Source organism: Mesocricetus auratus, unplaced genomic scaffold (genome assembly GCF_017639785.1).
Source record: "Mesocricetus auratus isolate SY011 unplaced genomic scaffold, BCM_Maur_2.0 Super-Scaffold_100030, whole genome shotgun sequence".
Taxonomy (NCBI): domain Eukaryota; kingdom Metazoa; phylum Chordata; class Mammalia; order Rodentia; family Cricetidae; genus Mesocricetus; species Mesocricetus auratus.
In genome coordinates, this window is record NW_024429211.1 from 9551428 (window position 1) to 9569542 (window position 18115).

The 18115-nt window shown below is 37.4% G+C and overlaps 1 long non-coding RNA gene across 1 annotated transcript; it reads right to left on the reverse strand.

The window, feature by feature from the left end:
- Positions 1-1776: 1776 nt before the first annotated feature.
- LOC121134749 lies at positions 1777-17110 on the reverse strand. The gene is made up of 3 exons (XR_005871951.1): positions 17101-17110; positions 8308-8310; positions 1777-1981 (listed from the first exon to the last, which is right to left on the reverse strand). It is a non-coding gene; the product is annotated as an uncharacterized LOC121134749 (long non-coding RNA).
- Positions 17111-18115: the final 1005 nt, after the last annotated feature.

Here is an 18115-nt window from a genome sequence, read left to right on the forward strand (position 1 = left end):
CCAGGGATGCCAATGAGGTAGAGGTGAATGGTGGCGTTTGGGAGAGAGCCTCAGTTTTTGTGTGCACTACATGTCTTTCATTCATATCACACAGTCCTCTCTCTCTGCAGTAGATGTCTGTGTCTCTGGAAGCCTCTGTTGTCACCAGGAATGGAGGCTGTTGTTTTGAGGCTACAACAGGAAAATCCAAGATTTGCTAGTAGGACTTGGGACAATAAAGGAAAAGACAGCTTGTTATGACAGTCATGGCAGGTAATGGTGGTAGCTGCAGCGGTAGTGACAGCAAAGCCAGGGGCAATTGTCTAACTTGTGATGTTATGCTCAGAGTTGGATGTCGGGTGAAGTGTTAATATCATTATTCTTTGTCCATAAAAAACTGGGAATCAGGTATCAGGAAAGAAACCTGAAAGTTCAAAGAATCTGTGCAATGGCCACCATGGACCTTGTATTTCTTCTTTTGCTTTATTCAATAGAGCTAAGTTCCCCAGCAAAACCATACTACTTCCTGTCTCCTGTATGATCTCGTTCCTCCAAAACCTCTATTGTTAGTTTTGGTCAGCAAGTGGCTAGCTTCACCTTCTTATTCAACACAAAATTTATACTCAGAATATGATCAAAATACTACACAACTGTATCCTATAAGAGTGTACAATTGTTTTGTTTCATATAAGAAATAGGAAAAGTAGGTGAGTTAGCAAAGCCTGTTATACCAAGACTGACAGTTAAAGTGAGAGATTCTGGTTCCTGACCAGCCTGGGCTGCATGGTAAAACTCCCTTCAAATAATGAAATGATATATAAATTAAAATTTCAAAAAGGATTACCAATTATCAACTTAACTACTTTAAATCTGTTCTGCCTTGGAATTTTCTTCCAAATTCAAACTTCTTTAGCTTTTACATAAGGATTCACAATGAATTTTCAATGAAGTACTGGATTATCTCCACAAGAGACCACGTTCTCCATCCTTTTCTTCCTATCCTGATCACAATTTCTGATCATGCTAATGTCTAATAGGAAAAAATATGGAACCCCATAACAATAATTCCATGAACTCAACTGGACATTGATTCCCATTAATCATAGGAAAGACAATTCAATCAAGAAAATGGTGTATTTGCATTCATTGTCCCAGAAGTTACAATGACTTTATATTTAAATGTAAATTTTTACTACATTTGATATTGCTAATTCTGCCCACTCAAAATGAAAAGACCACCAGCTGGAATAAATTCAAATGAAATATATAGTGTATTATGCCTCTCTTATACACCTTGAATGTGGCCAAAGTGTCTTAAGTTAGAACTGCTGTGGTTACCCTCCTGAAATTCTGAGTACAAGCATTCCCTTGTGGAAGGAAAAGTGAGAATAACAGTATTTAAAAACCTTCCTGTGATCATTAGGTATCCTCTTTCCTATCCTTGTTAAGCTATTTAAGAGAGAAAGAATAGGCCTGAGACTCTTGCAGAATGTGGCTGCCCATGAAACTCTGCTACTGATGTTTTCTTTCAGTGATATCCATATCCCTGTATGTAAACACAGTTAAGTCATCATCACTTTTACTACTCTGTAATCTTCAATGCTTCCCTGCCTCTTCTGAAAGATTCTAGGAGGTCCAAGAAGAGTTACCCAGTGAAGATCACCAGTCTGGGCTATCTCTCCACCTAATGTTTGACTGTGGGTCTCTGCTTCTATTCCCAATGGATGCTGGTAGAAGCCTGTCTTATGACAGTTGACCTGGCACCAATCTATAGACACAGCATAATATCTTTTTTTAAAAGTGAATATACAATTTATTTAACATTCAAACTTCATTAAGACATGTGCAATATAGCAATTTTACTGGGATATGATTGCTTGCTGAGGCTTAGCAACAGGGTCCAGTTCACACTTAGCACTAATTAAATACTTTATTGAATAAATACAATACCAAACAATGCATCCAAATGTTTTCTTAAAAAAGAAAAATCACTTTTAATGGCCTTTCTAATCAGGCTAATGAGGAACACAATAAAGGCAAATATGCTAGTTTAACATAATTGGCTGATTTTATACAGCACTTATATCTTTTAGTCCACAAGTATATTATTAAATGATAGAGAACATCTAATACAACCATTTCTACATAACTAGTAAATGAATTTCTAAGAAAAGAAGATTTTACAGACCCCATTTTTTTATACCCACCCCAACAGTCTAACCCTAAAGAGGATAAAGCCAATGCCTTTCCTCACAAGAGCTCAGGACTAAAGTCGCTTTGCTATCAGAATCTGTATTTGTGATCCGTTATGAGCACTGAGACAAGATTCAAATATTCTCAAAGAAGCACAATGCACGTTGTGTTCACCTATTCAGCAACAGCAAGCACTGCTTTCAAACTATCTCATCCCAGGAATTAAATAAGGTCAGCATAATATCTTACGATTCCTTATATTGATTTTTTTCTATCCCTGGACACTAGGTTATTCAACCTCTGGTTACTTGCCATCAAGAAAGAGTCAGGCATAGGCACTCTCTCTCTCATGGGGTGAGTCTCAATTTAGACAAGTGTTGGGGAAGTCTTATGCTAATAAAGCACTGTCTGGCCAATAGGAATCTAGATAGGTGGGGCTAGGAATCCAGGAGGATTCTGGGAAGGAGAAACACAAGAGAGTTGAGATGTAACGCCATTGGGGTAGGAAGCCCGGAAACCTCTCCGGTAAGAGACATACTTAGATTAACAATTATGGGGTAATTACTTAAAGCAGAGCTAGCCAGTAAGATACAAGCAAGGCCAGCAGCTTCATAATTAATACAGCGTCCTGTGTGTTATTTGGGGTCTACAATGCGGCAGAGCCCAGGAGGCTGGCGGGGGATAAACCAAAGCGGCCAGCAAAGAAAAAGCTTCTCTTAACAGACAAGTTATTGGTTGGCCACTCCCACAGCGTCTGCCCCTCCATTGCTTCAGTATATCTTAGAAACAGAATAGAATGTTGTCAAAGGTTTTGTGGCTGGGTTGGTGTTCCAGTCCTACAATAGGAAGTTGTATGGTTACAGAAGATGGATAGTTCAAGCTTAGTGTTCTTCATTCCTAGGAGTAATACCTGGGGTTATCCTAGAGAATACTGGGATTTTCTACTACACTAGGTACACTAGGTTTCAACATAACCCTTAGATGCCCTCCAATTCTAATTGTCTCTACCCATAATCTCTTCATCTACACATCCACTTCATCCTTCCTGTACTTATTCTCACACACCCCCAGTGTTCCCACAAAAACTTTTCTATTTTCCTTCTGAGGAAGATTCATGTTCTCCTCTTTTTTATTTTTAAAACAATATTATTTTATATATCAATCCCAGTTCCCTCTCCCTCTTGTCCTCACTACCCCCACCATCTTACCACTCCTGTCCATTACTCAGAAAGGGTGATACCTCCCTTGGGGAATCATCAAAGTCTGTCACATCATTTAGGGCAGGATCAAGGCCTTTCCATGCTGTATCTAGGCTAAGCAAGGGAATGGGCTCCAAAAAGCCAGTTCATGCACTAGGGTTATGTAAAGGGAAGTCTTTTCTTTGAGAGAAGCATTCCTGCCAGCCTGGTTCCATAGCCGCATCAGTCCCAAATAAACACACAGGAGGCTATATTAATTATGAAGCTGTTGGCCTTACTTGTTTCTTACTGGATAGCTCTGACTTAAATAATTATGCCATAATTGTTAATCTAAGTATGTCTCTTACCAGAGAAGTTCCCGGGCTTCCTACCCCATGGCATTACATCTCAACTCTGTGTTTCTCTTTCCCAGAGTCCTTCTGGACTCCTAGTCCCACCTATCTAGATTCCTATTGGCCCAACTGTGCTTTATTGACATAATCACAGGACTTCCCACATCATCTCCTGTTTTCTGTCTAAACAAAAAGGAAGGTCTTAACTTTAACATAGTCAAATTCTATATAAAAGAACAGCTATCAAGTAAGAACATAGTTACAATATTTTGTCTATCAACATTTAACAAGATTTAAAGAAAATATCATTTTCTCATTCTTGTGAGTCCAAAGTTCTATATGTAGCTTATCTCTTATCATAACTAAGGAAAACTATAACTATAACTATCTGTCTTCAACTCCATCAAAGACCACAGAAGGATAATATATAAACACTAGGATTGACAGAGGTATCTTACTGCCTGGACAGTCACCCGAAGTTCCTCTGTAACGTTGGGATATCCATCTTCAGCCCATAGGCCACAATGTGTCCAGAAGATTTCTCAGCAAAGCAGGAAATTTTAAACTGTCCATCTGCATTGGCAGTCTGTTAGTCATTTTTCTTTGTCCTGCAGAAAGTCTTGTAGACTCTTCCATGAAGCAGGAACCCTGTAAGACTGAGTTCAGCAGTCACTTTTCTGTGGGTCCCGCATGTCCAGTTTACACAACAACAGTCAAGCAGTATAGGCAAGAGCAGTTTCTTGCCCAAATGGCTAATCTTGCCATGTTGAAAACAAACTCCATAACAAGTTTCTTCGATGCCCATCTTCCTCTCAGACGTAATTGGTGCTGCCAGCAGCAGACATTTCTCATTGTCAAGAAAAACCCTAAGCCATTTTAAATGCCATTTTCTGAAGGTCTTTGAGAGGTTTGAAGACTGTTTATCTTTCTCAAATATATTTCTGTATATCTAGAAAACCTGACTTACCTAACTATAAATTCTATTATAACTAACTATCTATAGTCTGTATTCCATTATGCATTATGTTTTAAAAGATCAGTATAAGCACAATACTTAATCAAGAGGAGAAATATACACATCACAAAATTGACCTTGAATTTGTATCAATAAATGAAAAACAATACCCATACTATAATTCCCCTTTTTACCATTAAAAAGAGATTGGCTGTGATCATCAACCAATTATAAACAATCCCATTTAAATGAAAACACAGATTTATGAACAAGATGGGAATTAGGACGTTGCTCATTCCAAACTGCTTCATGCTGGAAGGGTTTATCACCCGCCATTCGCCTGTGCTCTGCCGCGTTGTAGTCCCCAAATAACACACAAGACGCTGTATTAATTATGAAGCTGTTGGCCTTGCTTGTTTCTTACTGGCTAGCTCTGACTTAAGTAATTACCCCATAATTGTTAATCTAAGTATGTCTCTTAACAGAGAAGTTTCTGGGCTTCCTACCCCATGGCTTTACATCTCGACTCGGTGTTTCTCCTTCCCAGAGTCCTCCTGGACTCCTACTCCCACCTATCTAGATTCCTATTGGCCCAACAGTGCTTTATTGATATAATCACAGGACTTCCCACATCAGGGATAAATAGTGGTTCCACTGCAAGTGACCCCATAAACTGACCAAATCCCCCAACTGTCACCCATGTTCAGTGGTTCTAGTTCAGTCTTATGTTGGTTCTCCCATTGCCAGTGTGGAATCAGTGTGTTCTCACCTGCTTATGTCAGCTGATTTTCTGGGTTTCCGTGAATTGGTCTTGATCATTTTGCTCATCACTCCCCCCTCTCTATTTCTGGATTCCAGTAATTTGACCCAATGCTTACCTGTGGATCTCTGAATCTGATTCCATCAGTTACTGGATGAAGCTCTATGATTGCAATTAAGAAAGTCATCAAATAGATTATATGGGAAGGGCAGTTAAGATGCCCTCTCCAATATTGCTTAGGCTATTCATTGGGGTCATCTCTGTGGATTCCTGGGAGTTTCCCTAATACCAGAATTCTTGTTATTCCCATAATGGCTCCCTCTATCAAGGTATTTCTTTCCTTGCTCATCATCTCTGTACTTCCCCCAACTCAATATGTGGATCAAGGAAGAACTAAGAAAGAAATTAGAAATTCCTACAATTCAAAGAAAATAAATACACAACATATCTAAACTTTGGGAGTACTTTGAAAGCAATGGTAAGAAGAAAGTTCATAGCACTAAATTCCTACATAAAGAAACTGAATAATTTTAATACTAGTTACTTAATAGCAACAATTAAGCAAAGCCAGCCAGGAAGAGTAGAAGCAAGGAATTAATCAAATTGAGGACAGAAGTCAATAAAATTGAAACAAAAAAGAAACAAAATGATACAAAAGATTAATGAAACAAAGAGTTGGTTCTTTGAGAAAATCAACAAGATCAACAAAACTTTATCCAAACTTACCAAAAGGCAAATAGAATATGCAAACTAACAAAATGAGAAATGAAAGGGAGGGTGCATGAACTGACATTAAGCAAGTACAGAATCATCACATCAAACTTCACAAACTTATACTCCATAAAATTGGAAAACAAAAAGGAAATGGACAATTTTCTGGACACGTATAACATACAAAAATTAAATCAAGAGCACATAATTCAAATAGATGTGTACATAACCCTTAAGGAAACAGAGGCATTCATCAAAAGTCTCCCAACCAGAAAAGCCCAGGCCCAGATGGGTTCAGTGAAGAATTCTATTAGAAATCCAAATAGCTAATACCAGTAGTCCTCAAATTGTTCCACAAAAAAGAAACAGAAGGGATATTGCTAAGCTCTTCTTACAAGGCTACATTTAACCTGGTACCCAAGCTACATTAAAAACACAACTCAGAATGAGAATTACAGACTGATCTTCTCAAGAACGTTGATCCAGAAACACTCAATAAAATAATGGAAACTGAATCTAAAAACACATCAGAAAAATCATCCATGATCAAGTAGGTTTCATTCCAGAGATGCAGGGATGGTTCAAAGTATGAAAATTTGTCATTGAAATCCATCATAAAACATAAATGACAAGATCATCTCATTAGATTCTGAAAGAGCTTTGGATAAATCCAACACCCCTTCATGATAAAGGTCTTGGAAAGATCATGGATACGAGGAGCATGCCTAGATATAATAAATGCAGTATACAGCAAGCCAACAGCCAACATAAAAGCAAATGGAGGTAAATTCAAAACAACCCCACTAAAATCACAAACAAGACAAGACAGTCTACTCTTCCATATCTCTTCAATATTGCACTTGAATTTCTAAATAGAGCAATAAGACAACAAAAGGAGATCAAGGATATACAAATTGGAAAGTAAGATGTCAAGGTTTAACTATTAGCAAATGATATGATAGGTTACATGTGACCCAGAAAATTCTACAGGGGAAACTCCTCCATCTGAGGAACATCTTCAAAATGATAAAGGATACAATATTACAGTAAGAAAAATTAGTAGCACTCATATACACAGGGATACAAAGAAAATCAGAGAAACTTCACCCTTCAAATAGCCACAGACAACATAATATATATTAGAGAAATTCTAATCAAACAAGTGAAAGACTTGCAGAGAGAAGCTTTGTTAAGTCTTCAATGAAAGAAATTAGAGAGGTCATCAGAAATTGGAAAGATCTCCCACGCTCTTGGATAGGTAGGATCAAGGTAGTAAACATGGCAAACTTGCCAAAAGCAATCCACAGATTCAATGCAATCCACATCAAAAGCATTTGTTTCATTTAAAGCCCTCCATTTTAGCTAGCCTCTCTAGGTCTGTGGATCACTGTATGATTTTAGTTTACAGAACAGCTAATATTCACTTACAAGTCAGAATCTACAGTGTTTGTCATGTGGATCTAGGTTACCTCACTCAGGATGATTGGTTATAGTTCGATCCATTTGACTCAAAATTTCATGTCATTTTATTTAAAACCATTGAGTACTACTATATTGTTTGAATATACACATTTTCTTTATCAATTCTTTGTTGAGAGACATATAGGCTGTTTTTAGTTTCTGACTATTATGAATAAATATGTGATAAATATAGTTGAGCAAGTGCCCTTGTGTTACGATGGAGGAATATACTATTTGGGTATATTACCAAGAGTGGTACAGCTGGATCTTGAGGTAGATAGATTCTCAGTTTTCTAAGGAATTGCCATATTTATTTCCATAGCGGCTTTTAAGATTTTAACTCCCACCAGGAATGGTGGGGTGTTACCCTTATTCCACATCTTTGCCACCCTGAGCTGTCCTTTATGATATTGAACTTAGCTATTCTGACAGGTGTTAAGATGGAGTCTCAGAGTCTTAAATCCATTACTGTATCTTCTGTTTCTTTTCTCTTTTCCAAGCCTTTGTGTATTTTCAAATATACCGTAAACCATTTAGAAGTCTTTTTGGATTGTTTATTTTTCTTTGCTCAATAACCCTTATCTTTTTTCTGACCACATGAGCCTTTAAACTTCTAAATGGTATATATAAGACCAAAGATATGGCTTTTGCAGCCAGCTCTGCCCCACTGCTTGTATCCTGAGAGCCTAGTCTTATGGCAGAGGTACCATTTACCACCAGCTCTGGGAGCTATGTTTACTGTCCCAACTCCAGGAATTTCTGGGTCTACATCAACTGCTCATGAAGCATATTTCAGTGTTTGTTAGCAGGTATTTTCAAAATTTTTGCTACTAGCACCAAGGCAAGAAAGAGACTTTTAAAGCAGCTGCACCTCTGCTTGCCACCAGCAGAGACCGACTGAGAAGATGCAGTTACCAAGCAGCTGTGTTTGACTTTGTTTTTGTCTTTAGAATCCTTTCTAAGCTTTGTCAGACTTTATGTGCAAAAATGTGGCCCCATGATGGCATGCTACATGATGCATTAATCTAGTTAATCTTTACCAATAAAAAACAGTAAAATATCAGGGCAAGAACCTGAAAGATCAGAGAAGCTGAGAGTAGCAGCCACTCACTTTTTTTTTCTTTTTTCTTTTTTTTTTTTTTTTTGGTTTTTTGAGACAGGGTTTCTCTGTATTATTTTGGAGGCTGTCGGTCCAGCCCGGCCTCGAACTCACAGAGACCCACCTGCCTCTGCCTCCCGAGTGCTAGGATTAAAGGCGTGTGCCAACAATGCCCTGGCAGCCACTCACTTTCTACCATTATATTTCATCCATTCTATAGGTCCAAGATCCTCTTTCAGCCAGGCCTTACCACTTCCTATCTTCTCTCTGCCTACAGTCCTACAATCTGTGGTAAATTTGGTCAGTTAGTGGCTAGCTCTGCCCTCAGATTTCAAGCAAGCTTTACTTGCCAGAAGAGAATCAGAATATCACACAGCACATAACACCAGATCTCTCCTATCTATCAAACTGGAAATGATCAATTATAGTGACACTGTGTATCTCAGGCACTGGGAAAAAGTAAGACCACTATGTTAACATGCAACATGGCTGAATAAGGCTTATCATCTGCATTTGCCTTTTATCCCTGAAATAAACAACTTAAGTCAAGAATGTGTCATTATTTCTTCTTTGTGTTTGTAGTAGATCATGAGAAGTTTCTAGGACAGTCAGAAAAATAGACATTGGAGTGATAAGAAGAGAAGCCTTGTTGTTGATGTTGCTAATAAGACAACTTGCTAAGAGAACCAGTAAAAGAGACAGCTAAAAAGCACCTACCTAGAGTTGGAAAGGAAAAATAAAACACAAACTAGGAAATGACCACAACAAAACATGAATATAATGCGGAAACCCCAAGATAAATAAAAATGTGAAAACTGCTCCCCAGTTACCACAGTGAAACAGCTCCCATGAAATCAGGCCAGATATGGAAGAATTGTAAGAGCAGAGAAAAAATTGACCCCTGTCACAGAGTAAGTGATTGTTAGTGGTACCACAAATACAGGCACCTTAACAGAGACCATAGGAGAAAAGGAGAGAACCAAATGAGATAAGTTCAATACCATATTCAAAGGGCAATAGAGAGAGCACCTGCCTCAACACAGTATTTCCTACAGCAACAATAGAGGCAGCACACATGTTTGCGACATTATGACTGTTGGTAAATATATTCCAGCAAAATACTTTAGTGCGGTAGTTTTTGTATACTATTGAGCAAAGAACAATAACACACATTGAAAAACTCTGAGAAACACAGAGTCACAGGGAAAAAGGAGAAACCAGTGTCATGAAAATTACAGGGGAAGCATGTTGTCAGGAAGGACAAGTACCAGTAAGCACCTTCAGCATCTCATTGAGTGCACTGACCCTGCAGACTCACTGAACTTTGACTCTTCAGAAGTCCTTGGCACATCTGCTTTTCTGTGTTAATATATCACAAATATATATATGATATTTAATACTTTAGGAGTCAATAGAATCAATATCATAACCATACAGCCATTCTGGATATGTATATATATATGTATACATATCATATAATACAAGAACACATATCATAGCGATCATGTGATACATATAATAAATATAAAGAATATTTATTTGTGTATATACTATATGAGCAGGTTGCTTCTACACATGCTAGATTGAGTTTAAATCTCCTCTCTACTCCTGTCATTATATTTAGAATAATACTCCTTTCCTCATGAGATGTCTGTGTCTGAATGCCATTTTCCGAAAGATGCATATGTAGCTTGTCAGTTCATGAGTTCATTTGTAATCTACAGCACCAACACGTTGCCCCATTGTGTAATCTGAAGTTTACTTGTGCTTACTGTATTTCCTAAATGCATGTATCTGTCAGTATTTGATTAATTTCTTCACTCACTCTTGCTTTTAGCTAGAAGTCCTGGTTGACGGCACTGTGTGTGTAGGTCCTGAGAGTAAACCTGCAGCATCATGATCACTGCTTTCAGTGAGTTGTGTACTGGTGGCATTGGCACAGTAACCATCATGCTCTGCAAGGTCAACTGGAGGACAGTTCCATCTTTCTGGAAAGGGAAAGTGGAGTTCAGAGAGTAAAGAAATTTGCTGTGCCAGGTGTTGGTGGTTAATGCTTTTAATCCCAGCATTTGGGAGGCACAGGCAGGCAGATCTCTGTGAGTTTGAGGCCAGCCTGGTCTACAGAGCGAGTTTCAGGGCAGCTTCCAAAACAATATAGAGAAACCCTGTCTCAAAACACCAAAAAAAAAAAAAGAAATTTGCTGGAATTCAAGAGCCAATCAATTCAAAAATGAAGGGATTGGTATGTAAAGTGATAAATGATTGTTTTAAAATAAAAAGATCATGTCTAAAAAAATAAAAGCATGAATTTCAAGTACAATATTAAAGAGGTATGGAGAGAGTGTACAGCCTTGTCTTCTTCCTGATCTTAGAGGAATTGCGTTGAGTTTCTGTCCATTTAGTTTGATGTTGGCTGTTGGTTTGCAGTATATAGCTTTTATTATTTTGAGGTAAGTTGTTATTATCTCAGATCTCTCCAAGACCTTTATCATGAAGGGGTGTTGGATTTTGTCAAAGGATTTTTCAGCATCCAGTGAAATGATTATGTGATTTTTGTTTCTCAGCTTGTTTATGTGGTGGATTACATTGTTGGATTTTCATATGCTGAATCATCCCTTCATGCCTGGGAAGAAGCCTACTTGATCATGGTCGATGAGTTTTCTGATGTGTTCTTGGATCTGATTTGGCAGTATTTTATTGAGTATTTTTGCATCAATGTTCATGAAGGATATCCGTCTGAAGTTTTCTTTCTTAGTTGTGTCTTTGTGTGGTTTGGGGATCCAGGTTATTGAAGCCTCGTAGAAAGAGTTTGACAAAGACCCTTCTGCTTCTATTGCATGGAACATTTTGAGAAGAATTGGTATAAGATGTTCTTTGAATTTCTGGTAGAATTCTGCACTAAGGCCATCTGGACCTGGGCTTTTATTAGTTGGGAGACTTTTGATGCCTTCTATTTCCATAGAGGTTATAGGTCTATTTAAATTGCTTATCTGTTCTTGACTTAATTTTGGCAAGTGATGTCTATCCAGAAAATTGTCCATTTCCTTTAGATTTTCAAATTGTATGGAGTACAGGTTTTCAAAGTATGACCTGATTATTTTCTGGATTTCCTCACTGTCCATTGTTATGTCCCACTTTTTGTTTTTGATTTTGTTAATTTGCATGTTCACAATCTGTCGTTTGCTACGTTTGGAAAAGGTTTGTCTATCTTGTTAATTTTTCTCAATGAACCAACTCTTGTAACATTGATTTTTTGTATTGTTTTCCAAGTCTCTGCTTTATTGTTTTCAGCCTTGAATTGGATTATTTTCTGGTGTCTACTCCTCCTGGATGAGTGTGCTTCTTTGTGTTTTAGAGCTGTGCTGTTAATTCTCTAGTGTAACTATCCTCCAGTGGGCACCTAGTGCTATGAACTTGCCTTGTAGCACTGCTTTCAAAGTGTCCCATATGTTTGGGTAGGTTGTGTTGTTATTCTCAGTGAATTCTAGGAAGTCTTTAATTTCTTTCTTTATTTCTTCATTGACCCAGAAGTGGTGCAAAGAGATCAAAGGAATACAAATTGGAAAGAAAGAGATGTAACTTCCACTATTTGCAGATGATATGATATGGCATAAGTGACCCAAAACTCCACCAGGGAACTCCTGAAGCTGATAAATACTTTCAGCAAAGTGGCAGGATACAAGTTCAACTCAAGAAAATCAGTAGCCCTACTATATACAAAAAATAAAAGAGGTGAGAAAGAAATCAGAGAAACATCACTCTTTAAATAGCCACAAACAACATGAAATACCTTTGGGTAATGCTAACCAAACAAGTGAAAGACCTGTATAGTAAGAACTTTGAGTCTTCAAAAGAAATTAAACAGGACACCAGAAGATAGAAAGATCTCCCATGCTCTTGGATAGGTAGGATCAACATATTAAAAATAGCAGTATTACTGAAAGCAATATACAGATTTAACGCAATCCCCATTAAAATCACAGCACAACTCTTCACAGACCTTGAAATAAAACTTATCAACTTTGTATGGAAAAACAAAAGACCTAGTATAGCCAAAACAAACTTATTCAACAAAGCAACAACTGGAGGCATCATCGAATCTCTGACTTCAAGCTCTATTATAGAACTGTAGTCCTGAAAACAGCTTGGTATTGGCACAAAAATAGACAGGTAGACCAATGGAATCAAATTGAACACGGTGATATTAACCCATACATGTATGAATATCTGATATTCGACAAAGAAGCTAAAATATACAATGGAAAAAAGAAAGCATCTTCAACAAATGGTGCTGGCATAACTGGATGCTGACATGTACAAGAATGTGGATAGATACATGTCTATTACCATGCACAAAACTTAAGTCAAAATGGATCAAATACCTTAACATAAATCCAGCCACACTGAATCTGTTAGAAGACAAAGTGGGGGCACACTTGAATGAATTGGTACAGGAGACTGCTTCCTGAACATAATTCCAGTAGCATAGACACTAAGAACGACAGTTAACAAATGGGACCTCCTGTAACTGAGAAGCTTCTGTAAGGCAAAGGACACAGTCAACAAGACAAAAAGGCACCCCACAGATTGGGAAAAGATATTACCTGACAGATGGCTAACCTCCAAAATTTACAAAGAACTCAAGAAGCAAGTCTCCAAAACACCAAAGGATCCAATGTAAAAAGTAGGGTACAGAACTAAACAGAGAATTCTCAATAGCGGAGAGTAAAATGGCTGAGAGATGCTTTAGTAAGTGCTCAACATTCCTAGCCATCCAGTAAATGTAAATCAAAACAATTCTGAGATACCATTTCACCCCTGTCAGAAAGGCTAAAATCAAAAACTCCAAGGACAGTTTATGTTGGAGAGGATGTGGAGAAAGGGGAACACTCCTTCACTGCTGGTGGGAGTGCCAATTTGTACAGCCACTTTGAAAATTAGTATGGAGATTCCTCAGGAAAATGGGAATCAGTCTACCACAAGACCCAGCAATTACACTCTTAGGCATATACCCAAAAGATGCACAATCATACCACAAGGATGGCTGTTCTACTATGTTGATAGCAGCATTATTTGTATTAGCCAGAATCTAGAAGCAACCTAGATACCCCTCAACTGAAGAGTGGATAGAGAAAATGTGGTAAATTTACACAATGGAGTACTATTCAGCAGAAAAAAACAATGGAATCTTGAAATTAGCAGGCGAATGAATGGCACTAGAAGAAATCATACTGAGTGAGGTAACCCATTCACAGAAACAGAAACATGGTATGTACTCACTCATTTATGGGTTGTAGACATGGATCAGGGAAGTGCCAGCATACAATCCCACTCCCAGAGAATCTAGGAAACAGAACCTTATTCCAGTGACTGATGAAAAGCAGAGGAAATACCCACAGACAAAAACTGAAAGAACTGCTGGAATCCAGTGTCAGAAAGAGAGAACTAATGGGCAAAGGAGCTAAGAGTGGGCTGCTTTAACCCACAGAAACAGCTGATCTGAACAATGGGGAGCTCTTGGACTCCAGATTGATGGTTGTATGGAAAATATTTGACTAACCCAGGTCCCCTGAATATGTGTGTCAATGAGGAGACCTAGGTAATCTGTGGGGCCTTGGGTAGCATTTAACCTAGGCGTTTATATATACTTTGAGTGCCCATGTCATGCTATGGGAGGCTGTCTCAGCTGGGACTCTTCGGGGAGGACTAGGCCCTGCCCTGGATGAAAGGACGGTTACTGGAGATCCACCATGAAGTGCCTCACCCTCCTTGGGGATCGAACTGGAGATTGCATGGGGGACTGGAGGACCTGGTGGGGAGGACGGGGTAGGAGGAGAGGGAGAGGGAGCTGGGATTGACATGTGGAACAAGATTGTTTCTAACCTAAATTAAAAAAATAGAGAAAAAGAATAAAAGCATGAACCACTGTCACCTGGCACAAAGGACACTTTTCTGTTTGGATTAGCAGGTATTTTTTTTAAAGATTGTATTTATTACTAAGTATACAGTGTTCTGCCTGCACGCCAGATGAGGGCACCAGATCTCATTACAGATGGTTGTGAGCCACCATGTGGTTGTTGGGAATTGAACTCAGGACCTCTGGAAGTTCAGCCAGTGCTCTGAACCTCTGAGCCATTTCTTATTTATAAGATTTTAATCATAATAATAAAGACTGACTAATAGAGATCATATTATATAATAATTATTATTTTGTAAAATTGTTAAACATAAGAATAATTATAAAATACTAAAATCATGTTAAAATCTTAAATAAAAAGAATGAAGACAAAAAAAGCCAATCAAAGCAGAAGTAAAACTCAAAATCATGCCTGAAGCTGATTTCATGTACAAATATGCTATAAAGGAAGAAGCACCAGGTGACAGAGTGTCCTCCCCAAGGAAAGGGTGTCCCATGTTTGTATTGTGGTAAGTACTTGACCTATGTTTGTAGCGTGTAATTGCTCATGGCTTAGCAAGGCATTTGGGTAAGCAAAGAGACTCAAAGTAATATCAAAATAAACTTCAGATTTTTCTTTTGTTAAAAACTGGGTCATATGAAATAGTTGATAAAGTGAAGTCTTCTGGGCAGAAATGCATTGCCAATCAAATAATTCTCAAAGAATAAGAAAATGAATAATATCACTTCTGAAAAAAACATATAGTCACAATGCCAACTTAGGTTACTTCAATTTTGCCAATCTATCTTCATCTTTATTTCTATTTAAATGGTTTATGTCATCAATTTAGCAATCAATCAATCTATCTGTCTGTCTGTCTGTCTGTCATCTATCATCATCTACCTGAACATACCATACACTGCATTATACTTAAGGTCAGGTGGTAGGGGGTAAGTCACAGCAAAGAGGGGTGTTCCTTGCTGCAGAATTACAGCAGTCCTAAACATCACATCCTGTAGATTTATGATAAGACATATGGATCAAGAATGCATTTGAGTGAAAATCTATTTACAGATTCATTTATCACACAGAAGAGCATTTTGTAAACTTACACATGAATTCCATGGTTCCACCTCTAGTTCTGAGTGTCTCATATAAGAAGACCATGATTTACATAGGGCAAAATGACAGTAGATATTTTCTTTGCTGTAAGTCTGTCATTTTCTTCTCACAATAGAGATATGCAGGAGAGTGGGTGTCTTAGCTTAGTGGCTTCGACAATAATACAGATTCCTCATTATAAACTTTACTAAAATAATAAAGACATGTAAAACAATGTCCAACTAATATTACTCTGTCATATTACCCCAAGACTCTTTACAAATTAAGAGATCAAATGCTGAAAATTGGAAAAAAGATTTTGCTCTTCAATTAATTTTATCAAAGATAATTTAATCACAAATTGAAAATAAATCTCTAAACATATATTCATCTAGAACAATGACACTTATCAAGATATTTTATAATGTTCTCATCAAAAATTTACAATTTTTGTTTCTTAATATGAAGTACAAATTAAATTTATGAAGTATAAATAAATGTAATGGATGGTTCCAACTGAACAAAGATTTATCTTTTTCAAAGTTTCAGATGTACTTGGTTCAAATTCAAGTTAATATTCTTTCTATTTCCTAAATTGGCTGCTTATCATGGGAAAGAAAAGATGTGTATGTCATTCAATGACCACCAAACACCATGACTTTGAGCAGATAGGACATTTGTTATTGTACTTTTCACAAATAGGATCTGACTAAAAAACAAGTGATAAAAATGTGTATCATGAGTAAGGACAAAGAAATGTAATATCTGTTTGCAGAAGGATAATTATAAAGAAAGGCCATTTTGGAGGATTGTTTTCCTTATATTTTATTAACTATAGAAAAGAAATGCAATCAACTTAGTCCTCACTCATCACATAAGTGGATAATATGTATACACATGTAAACAGATGGACATGTGGGTATACTATAATATTCAGAAAAGAGAATAAGAAAAGTTGAATGTAAGGGAATGAGGAAGGACTGAATGAAGGTAATTGTCATACGTTATGAAAAAGGATAAAAATTACAATTGCCTTTTAGTCCTAATTATGTTGGATTTCTTTATTATTTGTGGTGGTTAAGTGTATAGACACATTCAAAACTGAGGGAAAAAATTAAATATGAAGCTTCATGTCTTGAATAACAACTCTTCCATTTCATTAAATTTTATAAATTCTGGATATGGTTAATTTTAATGTGTGATTTTTAAAGTTTTTTATGATAGTAAAGTTTAATTTAAAAAAACCTTGACTGTGTAGATGTAGCACAGCTCAAAATTATGGTGTGCATCTCCATAGTGCTGATCACATAACTAACAATAGACAAGGGACTGCCACTTAAGTACAGTTCTTACAGCATGAGCAGCAGGAGCCTCTAACACAAGTTCAACCAAGAGCTGGAAACTCTCATTTACATAGGAAGAGTAAGATCGTTTCCATGGAGGTTGCTCTCAACTTTAATAACAACTGGGAAAGAGCACCTAAGACTTAAGAAGATTATTTATTTCAACTATGAACAGACCAAGTCTCAATGGCACTTGAAAGAGAGCTGCCGTAGAGTCATGGTCCTCAGAAATTACCTGTTACAAATAAAAAAGATGAAGAAATTATTGAAGCAGGCTGTGATGTGGAAAATTATAAAAGGAGTTCTTTATTGGTTTAGATAACAAAAGGCCAGAATCAGATATAGAGGGAAATGCTGAGAGATCAGAGAGAGAAGCAAGTCAAGGACACCTTACCTCCTAAGCATATCCACAGAGAAGAGAGCGATTTCCTGTTTCTCACTGCTTAAATCCTGTTACTGACCAACTACATCACTTCCTGTCTTTGTGTACAGACCTCCAGACCTCGATGGTTAGCTAGTGGCAAACTTCATTCTCTGACCCCCAGACAGGCTTCATTTGTGCAAGGAAGACATCACGACAGAGAATTGAATGCCTGTAGTTCTTATATCAATCTCAAAGACAGATGCTCAGAGTGGAAGAGAAGAAAAGTCATCAACTCTGGAGATGAAAATGACCATGTGGATTTAAGAAAATTTGAAACTTAATTTGCAGGAGAAAGCATTTGGGCTTGCTGATGTGATGTTGAAAAGTCAAGCCTGAGAGGCACTTGAGTTTTGACATTGAATAGCTAATAGACTTCAGAGCATCACAAGAGATGGTGCTTGCTCGTTGACTGGAGGCATAGAATAACTAATATAATTTATTAAAGGTGACCCATGTTTACAGAAAAGACACTGAAAACAAATATACTCAAAGAAAGTTCTTTAGGAGAGTTACAGTATCATTGTTACAAGTAGCCTGAAGAGAGAAAGTATAGTTCAGTTCCCTTCAGTCGCCAAGAAAAATAGGGAGATTTTTGCCCATAGGTTTCATTGAACAGTGATGTGGTTTCCTTGCTAGTGCCCTAGCCTCAGTGTTAGAAGCT